At 37.3% G+C, this 17775-nt stretch overlaps 1 protein-coding gene across 7 annotated transcripts in view; it reads right to left on the bottom strand.

Moving 5' to 3' along the window:
• Positions 1-17413, bottom strand: part of LOC144637714 (uncharacterized) — a 37415-nt gene extending 20002 nt beyond the window's left edge. The window contains exons 1-2 of one of the 7 annotated variants that reach the window (XM_078496787.1): positions 16722-17413; positions 130-246 (exon numbers count right to left, since the gene is read on the bottom strand). The gene's annotated coding sequence lies outside the window, so the exon portion shown is untranslated. Of the gene's footprint in view, positions 1-129; positions 797-2381; positions 2559-12495; positions 12781-12926; positions 12946-15324; positions 15725-16721 lie in introns of those variants that run through there. The other 6 variants (XM_078496786.1, XM_078496788.1, XM_078496792.1 and 3 more) reach the window with 6 other exon arrangements.
• Between the last annotated feature and the right edge of the window lie 362 nt (positions 17414-17775).

The following is a 17775-nucleotide window of genomic DNA, read 5'->3' as shown; positions in this document are numbered from 1 at the left end:
TGATTTACTATAGCTAGACTTGAATTCTTTCAACCAAAAAAGGGCAATTATTTGCAACGAAAAAACAACAAATTTCTATACTGTGGTTGCCTTCGTTTCAGTGAATAATCTTCATATGTTTAATAGCACCTAGTTTAAATTTTCTCCTAAGGTCTCATTCTCCAAGCCTTGAATCCATGACCATTCCCATCAATTATCACTGGGTACTCGTGTGTTGTCCTCTTATCTAAAACAACGGTTCATCACCTAGAAATATATTATTGCCATTTAAACATTAGGCTATAACCAGTTTCGGTAAGAATTTTCAAAGTTCCAACTTTTGGAACCAAATTAATGGCCCTGGCTTCGGAGCATAAGAGCATAGCTCTCTTGACCTGTGTGGGAGGCAGACGAGTTGCACAACAATATTCAGAGCCAGGGACACTTTCTTCTCTCTCAAGATTTTGGGTAAGATTTTCTTTTCTCACAATGCCTGTCTTCACCTAGTAGTTGGAAAAATGGTTACCACCCGAATTATTTGACCACCTAAAAAAATGTTGGAGGTTAACCGGCAATGAACTAGCTTGATCCAGGGGGAGTAAATTGCGACAGCATGCAGTTAAGAAGTCATGCATCGGCTTGATGCCGGATGAGCCACTATGCTCTAGAAACTACTTTATTTTTATAGCTTTCCACTAGAGAGAATCCGGAATTATTTCAACCTTCCAAACTGGGTCAGGTGTCTTCACGTGATCAGTTTATTTCAGTTGTTCAAAGCAGGATTTCGTTCTTTTTCCAAACACTTCTTCATGGTCCCCTTTGTTGAAATCATTGCCTCATTACACCTTGTTGAACAGCCTGATCTATTGGCAATCATTCCTTTAAAATAAACTAAATGAAAGTATTTAGAGGAAACCGATGATTCATTCACACGTTTATCAGTCGTTTCGTGGTTTCTTGTCTGATCGAGCTGACGGAAATGACAACAGTTCCAGACATTCGAAGGGAGGAAATCGAAGTCTAATTGACTCTAGGTTCCTCGACCATGTGATTCAGAAACCCTGACTGCAGGAAACAATCGAATACCGTAATGGTCGAAAGGGCAGACCCAAATGTTTACATGTAAAATAGAAGTGTCCATATTTATTTATATTCCATGTACATGATTATCAAGTGTCCTTAAAATGCACCGAGCTGACAAACTAAGGCCCGGCATATCTAACCAGAGAAAACAACAGTCTTTGAGTGCTCGAGTCGAAAGAGAGAAAATTGCTTCACGAGTTTTCTTCAACTCTCATTCCGAGTCGAAGTGTGCGCGATCAAATAAACCGAGACTACGCGACAGTTGACGTCATCTGCTTATTTAACGACCTATCTAAAGTCAGTCTCGCTAACTTGTATGTTGGGCATGCAAGAGTACGCAAATACAAGAGTCGATTAGAGCGCACGAAAGGTGGTTAAAGCGGGTTAAATGAAAACGATAGTTTGACTCTCTTTGACGGACTCTCGTTCTCCTAATTGTTCCGATTATAAGGAACTCGACTGAAAGATGCCAATCTACCAAAAGTTTATTGGTCTCCAGTTAGAGGATATATTTCTTTATCTTGCTTTTCTTAATCAGGGTCTATACTATAAAGCACAAATAAAGTACAACCTTTGTTCCTTGCTTGCCTTCTGTTTAAGAAGAACTGTTTTATATCTGTCTTAAATTTGTATTTTGTCGCTTTTTTCTAATATTTCCGAACGTCTCTAATCCTCTCTGTGGGTAGTATTGGATTTAAGCAAAAGACGAAAATCTAATTTTCACCGGCAAAGCTGATCAGAAAAAATATGAGATCTAATTTTCACGACTGGCGAAACGTGTGTACTCGCATGTCATCACGCCTTTGGCTCATTCCATTGTACTTAGCTGGAACTTGGCAGGATTGTCATTCAACCGTCCGCAGATGAATAGACATATTTTAGCGTCAGGAAAGATCTATATGTGTGTGGTAGTTTCCTAAATTGTTGACAGTCAATTGAATTCTTCAAATCGCACAGTTTTACTCCATAAACATGTACTTTATCACCTATTTAGGTCATTTACGGTGCACGCGATCTTACAAGACCAAGTAACCTGAGTAGTAACTCAGATTTTAATAATAATAATAATAATAATAATAATAATAATAATAATAATATTTTTTAATATAATTACAATAACTTAATGAAAATAATAATAATAACAACAAGTAATAATAGGAAGAAGAAGAAGAGGGAGAAGAAGAAAAAGAACATAACATAACAGTTAGTTCTTAAAATAGATAAAAAGATAAAATATATCGTTCTGCAAGTTCATGAATTTGTATATTCTCGTCAACTGACTCTTTGATAATGTATTGTTATTTGTATAGGGAAATTACATGTTAATCACTTAAGTGCCGAAGCGAGAAGAACCGCAGTGCATCCTTTAGCTTGCCTTTGCTTCTATCATCTACAGCCAAATTCTGACCAAGTTACAGACGTGTGTGTTCATCTGCAATGCAAGAAAAGCGTTTGGCTTTGTAGAATTCTAATGTCATGCGCCATTTGACTTCTGTTGTTTCTAGATCTTCCGTTCTTTCGATTTAGTACGTAGAAAGAGATGGAAGACAAGAAGGCTGCTGTAACAACATCACGTTCAAAGAGGGGTATCAAATGGTCTTTGCGAGCATTTGCGAGCATGCGAGCAAAGCGTTATTCTTTGCGAGCACGAGCACTGACAAACGTTAACCTTGCAAGCAACGAGCACTTTTCACCACGGAAAACCGAGCATGCGAGCACTTGTAAAAATGTGCGAGCACGAGCAAACGAGCACCCACTAAAATTTTGCGAGTATTGCGACATTTTGAGGGACCATTCATGACCCCTTCAAAGGGCGCGCTCGTTAGAGAGGATGCATCAAATGGAAGGAGGAATGTAGCTCAATTCATTGCGTTGTAATGATCCCGAATTCCTGTCGGGTTTAAGTAGTCCTCCTTACTACTTTTAGTGGAGCTAGGGGATCAATTTAGGTTTCTGGGAAACTGCTCACCTACCCCTCCCCAAACCTAACATTTTGCCCAAAGCGATAAGTAAGGGTTAATGTTAGGTTTGGGGAGGGGTAGGTGAGCAGTTTCCCAGAAACCTAAATTGATCCGGGCTAGGGGAATGGGATTGTCACTTCTATGAAGCTTTACGAAATCTACCAAAGATTATAAATTTCACCCTTTGACTTCCAAGAGCTCGCATAAATGGTAAGTTCTTCTTTTAAAAGTAATGCTCAGCTAAATGGTCACTCGCTGGGGATTCTTCCAGCTTTGCTTCTGGGACTAAAAGAGCTCACACGTTTTGATCACCCATAAATTGAAAGCAGCTGGGTTCAGTGTGATAGATAATTTACCCATTGTTGGCAGTAGAAATTTTAAAAACCTGGCCACCATAGTACTTTTTACAGTCGGGGAGGGGGTAAGTCTCTATTAGCGATGAGAGGCAAGTCGTAGAGTGAGGCACTGGAGGAGGGAACCCTTTACTTTTGGAAGATCTTTACTTAGGAAACTAACGTTAGCTACTTTTATAGACTACACGGACTTTTCAAAACCTCAAGACGAAACTGGCGCCATTTATATAATTAAAATTGTTCATCCTGAACTAAGTTGAAACTGGTGATCTATAATTGGTAGAAGCGGTCGTTCGCTTCGGTAATAAATTTGGGGTGAGTGGTATTATTCCACCGATTTACTCTCACTTTAATAAGTAAATATCATTGAGTTACGGATAAGATAAAAGTTTGAAGTTTACTACTAAGAAACATACAGAGTCCTTACTTCAGGCAAGCTTAAGTGGAGTGTGAAAATACTAATTTCAGACCTCGTTTCTGTTGTTGAGAGGTCATTCAGGTTAGCTTGTCTATTGATACATTGCTCAATATACGGACATCTTGGAGCCAGAAATATTCTGTTTCTAATATCGAGGTCAATTGTAAGATCATCAGATATCCAATATATACAGTATCGGTTCTTGGTCGACCACACTAGCTGCATAACTTTGGAGCGAGCAAATATCACATCATCTCTTGATACCTCGACTTTTCTCCCCTTCTGATGTTTTCAGACCTGTAGTTTTCCTATTTCCGTAGTCGCTTTAATCTTTGCCGGCGCATAAAAAAACATAAAATCCGTCTTAACAAGCGATTTAATGTTGCTTTTCTTTATATATGAGCAATGCTTGCGATTTTCGTGCGTTTTTTAAAGGCCTGTTTATCTGGTACCGCTCAAATGCAAAAAAATAAACGTAGAAATTTGAAGAGTGCTCTAATTCCCTTGGTAGGCGTGTCATTTTCATTCGAGGGGAGGTCTTCATCCGAATATAGAAGGGGCACACGACAAAGCACGCGACCAGACAAACTTAATGTTCTTTAGTAAGTCACTCTAGACGAAAGTGCTTCAAATGGAATCAGGCATATTGACCATTTTGCCTTTTTTAAATAGCGGAAACTCGCGATTGAAATGCAATAACTCGAAAGTATATACCAGTATATTGTTTTCAGAGCCTGAAGCGATGTGAAACAAAAATGGGTAAACAAATTCAGACTTATTCTAAAGACAAATCGGTAAATCTTAAAAAAATTAAACAAGAGGTATGCGTCGGGAGGTTTTAACAATAAACAAAGCATTTCCTTCTTTTGTTGCGAGTTTTAACTCGTGTCAAGTTCATACGAGCCAAGCTCTTCATCTGTACAAAATAGCCACACGACAAAGCTAGCAGGCGACCAGACGAACTTAAAATTCCTTAGTAATTCGCTCGAGACGAAAGTGCTTCAAATAGAATCAGGCAGAGCGACCTTTATGGAGTAAACTAAACTCGAGATTGAAATGAAAAAATTCGAAACTCTAACTCACTTTATTTTCTTTAGAACCTGCAATGATTGGGAACAAAATGGGTAAACAAATTCAGGGCGTCCTGAAGACAAATCGGTAAATCTTGAAAAATTAAATAGGAGTTATGCGTCAGGACGTTTTAACAATAAACAAAGCATTTCCTACTTTCGATGTGAGTTTTAACCCTCTAGAAAAACAATCTATTAAGCAGATTATGACATTTAAGCTGGATGATATGAAAAGCTAATTTCTGGATACGTGACTTGTTCTTGATTGCTATCGACCCGTGTAAATTAATTCTACCTTTTACAATCCGATTGAATATTCGCATGTTGTTGAAAGCTTCCACGCCGTCTGACAGTAATGTTTGGCTACTTCAATAAAGCGTTCATTTTGAATATTCTTCTTTGTTAAAATGCATCATAAGCTATTTTATAATATAAGTCTTGTGAAAGGGGGGTTTACACAAGGGGGCTGCCATTCGGATATGAGAGAATGGGGAACAAGGAGCACTTAGCCGGGAGGGGGCTTGTAACCCGCTTTACAAGTCTTTGAGCGCAAAACATTACAATATCTAATGACCTTTCGGCCAATTTAACGCGGCACGCGACAAACTTCAAAATGTCACAAGCGTACTCTTCAAATGAAGAAATTGAAGATATTTCAAAAATGGCTGTCCTGAGAAGATTGTCTGCTTGCGCCTGTATCATTTACAGCGAGATAGTAAATGGAGGGGAACTTATATTCCGAAAAGGAGGGAGCGTATATCCCAGGGGCTTGTAACTGCAAAGGATCCCTACTGGCAAATTGATCGGAGGGGTAATGACCCAGAAACCATTCAATCACTTTTAAGTTACCACACATGATTCTGCACACGTCGGCTTCCTTGTGGGTGGTCTGATGAAACGCCGCGGGTACAGAGCGGGACTTTTTGCTGCAGATAATCCTTGAAGAGAAGGAAGCGAAGCGGTGCACCTCTGTTCTGCTTGCAAAACACGTACTTAAGGCCGAGGTCGCAACAAAATCAATTTATGAAACCTTCAAAGTAATGGTTTGAAATCGTAGGGAAAACTCACAAAATAAATACTGGAAAGCTACATATTGATCAGGACCAAAATGAATTTGTTTCAAATTGGATGAGACAGAATATCTTGTGGAAAAACATAACTTGATTTAATACTTCTGGTGCGGCAACATAAATCGTGGTTAGATCGAGTGAGGTCAATTCAAACGAGAATCTCAGGAACGTAGTTTGTGTTTTTCGAACACTTGTGAAACTATGATTTCAACGAAGTTCGTAATTATCAGAAGAAGAAAGGCCAAGAGGTCGCTAAAAATAACTCGACCCAGTTCTTTTGTACAAATCAATTTTGCGACCCAGGTGTAGCTTACTCTGTAAGTTCACAGGCGAAGAATGTTACGTTGAGAGCAATTAAAATGGAACAAGGACGGAAACACTACGAGCATTTTTCCAAAAGAGCTGATTTTATTAATTAGTTGTGTAATAAATTGAGTGCTTTGTGTCAGCGTTCAAGCAATGTTTTAATTTCAGGAATGTCTTAATTCCCAAAATCCAATTTCTCGATACTCTCGAGCAAAGTATTGGAGAAAGCTAAAAGTGACTAAAACTAGGTTATGTAATAAGGGGAGGCTGTCTTGTTGCACTGTCAAATTCTCATAACTAACATTTAGGAAAATGATTGGCATTCAACAGGGAGAATTTACATTGGCCCAAAGTTTCAACAATAAATATAAGATGCAAGCTAAGTTTTCATCCATCGCGCGCAGGTCTCTCCTCGCGTGAGTTTTCCCACACACGCCCTATCACACGCGCGTCACATTTCATTTTGTGGCTGCCACGCAGCTTTCCGCGCTCGGTGAATGTTTTACACACATTCACTAATTACATATACAAAGCAATATTCCATGTGCTTCCAGTGTCAGTTTGATCTAGACCTGATTATAAACGTTATTTGTGACTGACTTTCTGTTGAAAGAAAGATACGTCAATTCGACTCAAGTCAACGCAAGATGTATGAAACAGTTGAAGGGATTGTCAGAAGTAAACGCACGTTTTACAGGACGTGAGGACTAAGGAGCGCGGGTTAGAATGGTCACTGAATAGGCCATCATTGATAACATGGACAAATTTACAATTGACAGTTTAGATGATTAGCAAAGACAAAATTTGTCAGTCAACATTTACGGCAATTTGTCAGCTGTCAGGTAAAATAGAGCTTCTGGCTTCCTCGTGTGATTCTGCCCGGGGGGGGGGGGGGGTACTCCCATATATGGGCTATATAGGTATGTGCTGCCCGATAGGGTATGGTTTTTGAGGTTCTCAGTCCTTAAAAAGGGTATCATTTTTGCTCCTTTTGGCAATGTGTTCCCGGTGTGATCCTTAGATAGGGTACCTAAACTCTATCAGCTAACATAAACGCCCAGCTCAACGTAAAAAGGCATCCGTTCGAGTGTTAGTAAAGCGATTTTGATTTTATAAAGATTTGTGTTTTGCCGTGGGCGGTTAGACGTCGATTTGCGTCGTCACGGAACGCTTCTCCTTCCCTTGAATAGGGTGTCATTTTTTCAGTTTTGGGCCTTAAAAAGGGTATCAATTTTCGCTTTCTTTATCCTTAAATAGAGTCAGGGTTTAATAACCTTGGCGGCACACCCCTATCAGAAATTTATAGGAGTACCCCCCCCCCCCCTCCGGGATTCTGCTACAGTTTCTAGAAGTTAAATCCTGAAACATAAGACCGACTACCTACCTAATTCTTTGTACAGAGATCGCCAGAGATTTCTTTCAATGTCAGTGGTGAGAGTTTGGGGTACATTAAGGCGATTTCCTCTTGTTGACGACTTTCTATATTTTTTTTCTATTCACTGCTTGACAATACCATAAGTGTAACGAGAAACTGTATTTCCATGACTCTTCAAAGCATGAGGGTTATTTTACAGAGAATCATTCTTTATGATCATTGACGAGACACAAGTAAAAAAAAGTGACCAACATACAGCAATGTATAAATAGAATAGTTTTAAGACTGTAATTAATGAAATCTAAGGTAGGTGGTCGACTGCACTCTTAACTAAAAACATCCCCTCATTACCCTTTTCTTTTAGCGCGTCAATGAGCAGTTAAATTTACACCAACTTTGTTTACACAGGGCTGGATTGTGGTCGCCAGAAACTAAACTCACCTAATTCGAACCAGATAAAGAGAACATTGTGGTCATTTTTGCAATAACATTTTTTCTGCGATAATCTGAAACATAAGTGCATTTTCCAAGCTTAAAAAGATGTTTTGCATTTCACATAGAGTGCAGAAAATACATGCACACAACCACTGTGATGACCCATGCTTGTTTTTTGACGTCTGTCACTCTAGGTCGTTAGCATTAACCCTAAAATAGCATCACAAAACAACTGGTATATCAATCACCAGTTCGATCTTCAGCTCCTAACCCTATTTCGCCATTACTACTATTTAAATTATCTAAAGGGCTTTTTCCTTAAAAGACCCCTAGCAGAGATTTTATAGAGGTCACAAAAAGGGCACTTTTTATGACGTTATATTTTTTATCTCGAGTTAAGAAATTCACTGACTACACACGATTTAAAAAGAGACATTATAGCTAGAAAACCCATGGCAATCTTACTTACAGAGCCAAGTTTGAAAGTAAACTTTTCAAATCTGTTTAAATTGATGCATTCAAAGTTTGACCAGTATATCTGGGTGGCAACCATTGCCACCCAGACATATGAAATTCTGTAAATTTGATGTTTTTCAACAGGAAATATCTCATTTAATATTATCATTAATTAAAGTGTCTTTCGCACAGTTACTTTATGGCATACACACTATTAATTTGTGATATCAAATTTACAGATCTCTGTATGGATGGGTGGCATAAGTTGTCACCCAACCATACAAACGTAACGTTTTCAACAGGAAATATCTCGTTCAATACCATTATTCAGAGTGTTCCTCTCATATTTGTCACAGAAACTTTATTAGGGCACAGACGTATGACTGGGTGATTTGGTTTGTCACTGGCCGACCATAAAAACGATTGTAATTCTTGCACTAACAAATCCATCATTTGCAGCAGATTTTAAGCAGTTTGCCTTAAAAATTTGTTAGTATAAATAAATTTTTCTTGCTCTTTCTAGTTATAAATTTAATTTTTTAATTCCCATACAAGAAATGTATGCCACTGAGGAGATCTAACATCATCTTCAAGTCAGCGTCACATAACACTTTGCAGCGGATAAATCACTATCAATGGATAAGACTTTGTTTTGTTGAGATTGTTTTCACTGAATACCAATTTATCTTAGTAGTAAATAGCTTTATCCATCCTTTGAAAGCCCAGAGCCAGATAAGTATTGAACATTAATTGTGTCAGGTTTTCCATTGAATTTAGATTAAGTGTTTACCTTATCACACGGACAGCTTTGTACCTTGTTATGGGTATAAAATAAAAATAGAAAACTATTCATTTTAGCAAAGTTTTCTTTTTTTTTTAACCACTTTTGGTGATTTTCAAGTCACGTAATTACAACTTAAGACATACATACATGATTCCCATACTGATTGAAATACTGTTAATAAACAGCCCATTTAGTTTTATACACTAGACAAGACATTATCTTCCCGTTGAGATAAAAAAATTAAATTGCTATTATTAACTACAGATCTATAATAAATAGCCCATCTAATTTATATAGATCAGACAATATCTTCCAGTTAAAATTAAACAAAAATAAATTGCTATGGTTAACTACAAATCTGAAAAATCTGACCTGTAAAATTAGAGATACGCAGTCCAAAAACTATGGATCAGGTCATCAGTTATGTGAGAAGTTGTCTGGGTATATGCTGTTATTTGCTTGCCTGTTTGTCGCTCTTGTGGTGGTGGTTGTTGCTGTTGCTTTTGTTGTTATTCATTTGAAATTCTGCCATTCAAACATAAAATTTAGTCCAGATTGTAAAATTCAAGGTTTGACCTCATGGCCTTTAAACACGACTCACTGTGACAGAGCTGTGTTATAAAAGGAAATTTTGTTGCCGGGTGGTACATGGTAGGGATAAGCCTGAGAGAGGTAATTTATCAAGCAGAAATCTAAACAACTAGGAACTTCTGTGTTTTAATCCGTAAAATATTTTGGATATAATTAGCCAGCAAACACGATTAGATTTAAATATAAAACTGTCCGGCACAACTAGTGTCTTGTGTTTGTGTTGTTTTTTAACGCCGTACGCAAATCCCGAAAAAATTTACAGTCAAAGGTTTAAGTTTCAAAGCGTTTTATTATCTTAATATATAATATTTTTCGCCTATAAACATCCTATTTGAGCCTGAACTACTTAATTACTCCCTAAATTTGACTACGAGCAATTTCCACCACATTATGTAATTGCCCAATTTTACCGGCCTGTTCCACTGTACAGGCTCGCTCAGAATTTTTTAAAAAAATTAAATTAGTTCCCGTCTTAATAGGTCAGCTCCTTACATACATTTCGTGGATTAACAAATGAGCGAAAAGGAAAAGAAATGATCGGAAAATATCTCTTTTTTAGTTGCTAGTTTTACCCTCGGAAACTAGTTAATTTTGTTTGCCATCGCATACATCTCCGGAGACAGCGAAATTAGAGAGAAAACTCAACTAACCCTTGCCCTCGTGCCTGTTATTTTAAGACAACTGGAGGGGATATGTGTCCTTATTTTAAGGATTAGGCCGGAGATGCCTCGATATAACCTGGCGTGTTGTTTTAAGAAGGTATATAACGGTCTATTAGTGTAAACTGCACGCATGTGTGCGGTTAGGCGGCATTGATGTTTACCGTAATGCTCGTTTGTGCGACCAGTGCGGGGTCGCCGCTTGTTCAAAAAGCCGATTAATGTAATCTAGGAATTAAATTCAACCGAAGGGTTTAAATATATTTCTGTCGTTGTAAAGAGTTTTCCGCTGCTAATTTTAAGTTTACGTTTGACATTGTCCAAATAAAAGTTAAAAATGTCAGGCGAAAATGAGCGAAATTGTTTAGATAACTTTCCGATAACTTATACAATTGAGTGCGAACTTGCCGCTGATCCTGGATTAGCTCAATCTTGCTTGAATTAACCTTTTGGCGGTCCTGATCTAAATTTGGGACCTCACGGAAGGACGTTCATTACGGAGGGGCCCCTTTAGTGCAATTTCAACATAAAATTTCTTTAAAATAAGAGAAATAGTAAAAAGCAATGACACTTAAAAACTTGACATGGAAACAGTTCAAGCGCATCACGGGGTCCGAGGCACACCGATGTAGGCGGTTATCGCAAAAAAGGCAGGGGACCGTACACATAATCTCAGATCGTGTTCCCTTTTGCTAAGTTCACCAATCCCGGAGCTCAATTGGTATCCGGATATTTTCGCCTACAAGTACAAGCCGATTCGCCTATATTGAAGTCAATTCGCCTACACGATCTGAGATGTTTGACCTACGTTGAAGCTTACTTGTAAGATAAAACAGAGGAATAGAGTTTACTTTAACTTAATGGTACGAATGTGCATTATTGATTAATTTTCGCAGAAGCGACAATCTGAGGAGAATCGAATGGTCTTTGTGAGCGTGCAAACACAACGTTTTTCTTTAGGAGCACGAGCATTGACAAAATTAAACTTGAGAGCAACGAGCACTTTTCAAAAGACTTCTTCCACTAAAAACCAAGCATTCGAGCACTTGTAAAAATATACCGTATTTTCTCGATTAAACGCCGGGCCCCGAATAAACGCCGGGTCTCCAAGTTGTATTTGAAAATCAACCCCTTAGACAATTATTAAAGATAGAATATGCTTTAAAAATAATGTCTAATTATATAGCTGTCAAAAATAATGAATAAAAATCATTTCTTAGAAACATAGGGCTTGAAAAAACTCCTGAATTCAAATAAACGCCGGCCCTATAGGGCCAAGTTTGAAATAAACGCCGGGGGCGTTTAATCGAGAAAATACGGTACGAGCATTCTTAGCAGGAGCCTTATTTTACGAGCACTGAAAAATTTTGAGGGACCATGCAGAGCTTTGGTTTAGAACCGTTCCCCCCAAGCAAAAAACTGTGATAAACATGTTACTAAAATTTCTTTTCGCATTAATTGTAGTTTCTCACAAATTCCTATGCTTATAGCGATAAATAAAAGATGAACTGAAAGATTCGCATGAAAACGGACTGTTTTGGAGTAACAGCATTATGCCTTCATGGTCACCCATAGAGGCCCATCACATTTAGTTCCTAAAGGAGCCCTGTTTATAACACTGGTATAGATCGCTTATTCTGATAATATAATTGAAGGGGTGGGCGCTACTAAATTAGAAGTTTATCTGTTTATACGAGCCTACTAGTACTGGCCCACACAAGTGTGCTGCCCATAAACGCAATACAGTGACACGGCCAGCGCTGAAATTGGAACAAAAAGGCCTCAGGGAACAGAGCGGTTTGTTACGAAAACACATTTAAAAGTGACGCTTATTATTAGAGAGGGTCGTGGTGCCTACTGGAAGGAATTCAAAGAATGATGATTCGGATCGTTAAAACGTGTATATTTATACAACTGACTGAAAGAACAGCTATTTAAGAGCCATACATACAAACCTTAAGCCATCGTGGGAAAGTTCTTCACGGTAAAATGTCATGAGCTCCTGGCGAAGTCAAGGACGATGGGTTTCTCGACAGATTGTCAAAAAATGAGTAGTAAGGTTTGAATCTGCGCAGTATATTCATTCATTCCTTTACACTCTGTTGTGTTGATTATTATAGATGTACGTATTGCTTCATTTCTTTTGAGGTATCTTTCCAAAGCCATTATTATTTAGTTAAAAATTCCATTCTATTTAGAGACCAGGTTTTTTAAGGATACACACGGGCGACCAACATATAATCTGTCTCCACTTACGAGGCTAGAATGTCAAGCAATGTTTATATATACCTCTTTCTCGAAGAGAAAAGTGCATTTTTAACTTACAAGTTTGGATAGTTCAGGGGTTATCAGATTAAAAACTATAAATATTATTTAAACACTATACCTTATCAGATTGAGACCAAACGACGATGTTGCTAAGACAGGTACAAAAGGTTCAGTTCTTCTAACTTTGCAATAACGTCACTTCTACATATACAAAAACAAACTCATTTAAAAGAAGATTTGACATGTTGACTCTTTTTGGCTATTGAGGAACAGTTATAGGCACAAAAATAACTACTGCCAAATTAATTTCAGTGAGACTCTTAATTTTGTTTGTTTAAGTCAATTGTTATTTTTGATAATGTTGTTCTTTTGTTGCTGGTGTTGTCTTTTGGTTGATATTTCCTACAGTTGCTTTAACTTGCGTTTTCTAACTATTCCAGCTAGCTTCTAAAACTCTCTTTCTACTAGCTAACTCATTTTTGCTATAAAAAACTGTGAGTGCAAAATTTGCTCGTGTGAAACGCCCCAGCCTGTTTTGGCGTAGTTTTTTGACTCACCTGAGCCAAAACCCCCAAAACATGTTTACCAACCTCGAGGTTGCATGTTTACATTATTGACCCTGACGCAATTCGAAGAGAATTGCTTCACGTAGAAAAACAACGAAACAAAACTTTTACAGGTATTTATATTTGTGAGTACGTTTTCTTTAACGTGATTAATACTAATAAACAAATACAAGTATATTTTTTTCGGTGTAGTTGCTCTTTCGTGAAGCTAAGTCACATAGTTGAATTTGGTTTTAAGGTAAGAAGGACGATTTAAAATGTTCAAATATTGGTGTGAATTTTTTCAGATAAGAAATGTATTTTTTCAATCTTTCCTTTGCATGTGTAAATCCAACTTTTTAGTGACTCCACAAAGTCTGACCATGGTTACCTTTGTTCTTATAAGCAGGAAATGGCTTTAACAGGATCGCCCATGTTGACTTAACGGGGCCTATCACGTTATTTGAAGCGCGTTTTGCCATGAAAAAAATGAAGTCAAACTAAAAATAATAGTTAGCTGAGGCAGAAAAACACCAAACAGATGATAATTAACCAAAAGGGACCCATGACAGTAGGATTTTAGAAAATTGAAAGGAAATTCCAAACACTGGCACAAATATCATTCGTTTAACACTAAATGGATTCATGTTGTGTTAATTAAATAAGTTTCTTATACTTCAAAACTTATTTTTATAATAGTGATCTTTTGAATCAAATGCTGTTACAATAGTCAAATAAAAATACCATAATTATAGTTTATATTTAGAAGCAACTGATAGTTTAATACCTTCTTATTTTCTCAGTCACGAGTCTTCATAGATCTACGTTTTTTGGAACAAAGTCTTTAAAAAAACATACCACCATTCCATTTAGATCAATAAAGAAAGTCAAAGACTGATGTTTTCTTGAATTTAATGCCTTCCTTATTTTATTGGTAATTTGAATGTACTGTTCTGGACGCACAATATACAGATTAGGTTTATTTTTTGGAAGCCTTTTTAAGACAATTAGCAAGACAATCAACATGGGCTGGGCTTATAAAGATAATGCACAATAGTCACGTATGAAGAAACTCACATATTTTCTCTGAAAAAAACTCTTCTTCCTTGCCTTTTTAATGAACAAAGACCTGTTTATTCAAATTTCCTATCGTGATCACAAGAACCACTGAGCTCACAAGGTTCCATTAAGGGTAAAGCAGGAAACAAATTTGCCATGTTCATCAAGGTTTGGTTATGCAAGCTATGGGTCTAAATGTGTACCTAAACATAACTCAAATATAAGACTACTGGTGCGCTTGTCCCCAGAGATCCATATTGTGTACCACAAGTGTTGGATCAATGAGGTGGGAGAAATAAGAACTTTTCTCCCATTACCACCATGCCTTACGCAGTGCTGACGAGTCCCAAAAAGGACGAAACAGCTGTCCACTGCTAGGCTTGTGGTTACATTAGTCTGGAGAGTCCAGTTCAGTCATAAACATAATCAAATATTAGCATCCCTAACTAAATTGAAACAAAAACGTATCAGTGTCGTTTGTGTGAATAGTCCTTGAACAGGATGCAAAAGAAAAGTTAAACAACTGCAGGTGACAGTTTAAAAACTGCATGATCTATAAGATCGTAGAGACTTTGCAGAAATGGCATCCGGCAGTGAATAAGAATTGTTGAGTAACCAAAAGTGGATAGAAAAACAATCAAATCCATCTATCCTTCGTGTAAAATAGGTGAGAATAATTGAAAGGACAATTCCATGAAACAGTACAATTAATTTGTTACTTGAAATCTGCCCAGTGTTAAAGTTAAATTGTGAAAAATTGCTGTGTTAACTTCTGTAGCTTGCTTTGAGATCTTAGAATTGAAAGAGCTATTGTTAAAGTGTTATAAGCAGTGAATAAATATGATCAATTCGGACTTGTACTTTGTTCAAATTAAAGCCAGTAAAACAGCAAGAAGAAGTTTCTTTTCTCACCTGCTATGGCCTTAAACCAGCGTCCTCAAAATACATCTAGTTCTTGTTCTGTTCAGGTTGTGTTGAATGTGGAAACCAAAAAAGCTCAGCTAACCGCAAACAGTACTAGACTGAATTACCATAGCGACTTCTTATATCAAACACCAGACACAATGAGTTGACTTTCCTGTTATTTTTTTTATTATTTTCGGCATTGCTAAGTCTAGAATCTGTAAAGTCCAAAATCAGCTCAAACTATACAAAAAAACATTAGCATGGTCCAGCCACCATGGTTACTCGTCATCAAACACCAAAGCGTTTATTTTGTTTTCTAATTTCTTGTATATTTTATATTCTAAAAAGCTCAGCAGACATAAAAAAATGCAGTCAATAACGACCCCTGTTACCAAAACACCGCCCAAAACAATGAGTATGTCGAGTATGTTGATAGTTTAATTTCTAATCAATTCTAGAATCTAACGCATGTCACTGCACCGATGGCAGGATTAAAACGTACTTATCGGTTCAGTGAAAGCACTGACAACACAATATTGCTCTAGCTTTAACGTTTTAACTTAACTCGAAACTAAAAACGTAATTAATTATTATTTTAGAATGGTTGCCATGGGGTCATTAAAAAAAATGAGTATAGAAGATTGTTGTTTACGACAGGGTAACATCTTAAACGTTCGTCATTAAAACGACAGATGTGGACGCACGTGCAACTTTTCAACTTCAAACAGTTATACGCGTAAAAAATTGAAGATATCAACAATTTGACACTTACTAAAGCAATTGGTAAAATAATGAAGAGAATAAAAATCGATGCTCATCTTTCGAAGGCAGTCGAAGGGTTAATGTCAACTGTGTTTAATTTGAGTTCCAAACATGTAACGAAACAGTTCTCTATAACCGAAACGGCACAACAAGCTGTGGCCAGTTTCAAAATATACCTGCATCTAGTAACCATAAAAGCTACAAAGCAACTGAATCCTTCTTTTTTGTTGTTTTCGCGAAGGAAGGCCAAGTCTTCTTATTGTATAGATTTGGTTGGAGTCAAGTTTACAAGGATAACAGTTACAAGTGGTTTGTTGTTGAACAACACTTAGAATAAAACCGTTGCCCTATGCCAAATTGCTACGAATAAATTGCATGTTTTGGAACCATAACTGTTCGTGAGCGTACATTGAAATCCTTTAACCAGCTAACAGTCGAACATTATTTACGTGGCATTTTTAAAATATGGACATCTTGCTTGCCCCCATATGCAAAGGCCAAAATTTATACGCACTCTTCTAACAGTTATGTAATACGGGCACCTCTAATAACGCTCACAAAGTTCTTCTTTCGAGGTTTGTATGATTCGTAGTTTGACTGCAAATGTAACAATAATATAAGGAATAAAATAAAATTGTTACCTTGATACTTTTGTTCCTCCAACTGCTAATTGCGTGAGGAAAATTGAAAACAGGAAAAACCAGCTTGGGTTGCCAAAAAGACGAAACGGATTTCCTTCAGGACCAGAACGTTTCCGAAGCTGTGATTCAGTGGATGTTAAACGTAAAAATCACATGTCTAAATGACAAAACTTGAAAACTTGACTGTTTTAGGAAGGAAGTGTATTTATGCGTATATCGTGCGACACTTGAGAACGCTCGTCGGGTTTCTTGAAGGAGCTTAAATGATTTCGTCATCAATTTTCCAACACTATGTCAACTATTCGTGATTTTATAATTAGAATACTCTCTGGCTTCTCTCTGCAACGACAAACGTATTTCGCTCTTTCAAAATAAAAAACTCAACATTTCCAAACGTTTCCTAAGTAGCCATTTTAATTATCTGTCCGCCGTCGGGAGCGGAATATCTGATTCATCAGGCTAATTAATAAAAACATCTTTCAACGGCCGACGACATTGCTGGCCGGCGGGTGATGAGAGCAAAAGGATACCAAATTTCAAGAATCCCGTTTAAAAAAAATAAACATCTCTTTCCCCTATCAATTGTAGTAGGTGATGTGTTTAATTAAACAAAGCACTTCACCATTATAAACGCTTTTACTGAGAACAATACCATAAAGTAGCATCGATTCAGAAAGAGCAGCACTGCCCTAAAAGACTTTCCTCACAATATCTTCATGCACAACCTTAATTTCTTAAGACAAAAAATAATGACGAATTAGAGCTACAAATAATAAAGGACTGCGGAATGTGCTTGTCCCTTGGGTGGGCGGCCAGATGATTTTTATAAAACTTCCTTTGACTACACGATTAGCAAATATGAAGACCATAATTAGTCAATTAATGTGGAATGACCTCACAAATCATTTTTGCCTTGTCGCGTGTTCAAGACAAACCCGACACGCAACATCCACGGGACACCTTGTTATACAAATCGACAATTAGACGAGTGTTACTGGGATTTTACAATTGTAAGATTCCTTAGAATCGCCTGTTCTTTCCCCATGGGTGTTTG

Source organism: Oculina patagonica, chromosome 14 (genome assembly GCF_052425735.1).
Source record: "Oculina patagonica isolate OP01 chromosome 14, crgOcupat, whole genome shotgun sequence".
Classification (NCBI taxonomy): domain Eukaryota; kingdom Metazoa; phylum Cnidaria; class Anthozoa; order Scleractinia; family Oculinidae; genus Oculina; species Oculina patagonica.
The sequence above is the reverse complement of the archived record's forward strand: the minus strand, read 5'-3'. Positions and strand labels throughout refer to the sequence as shown.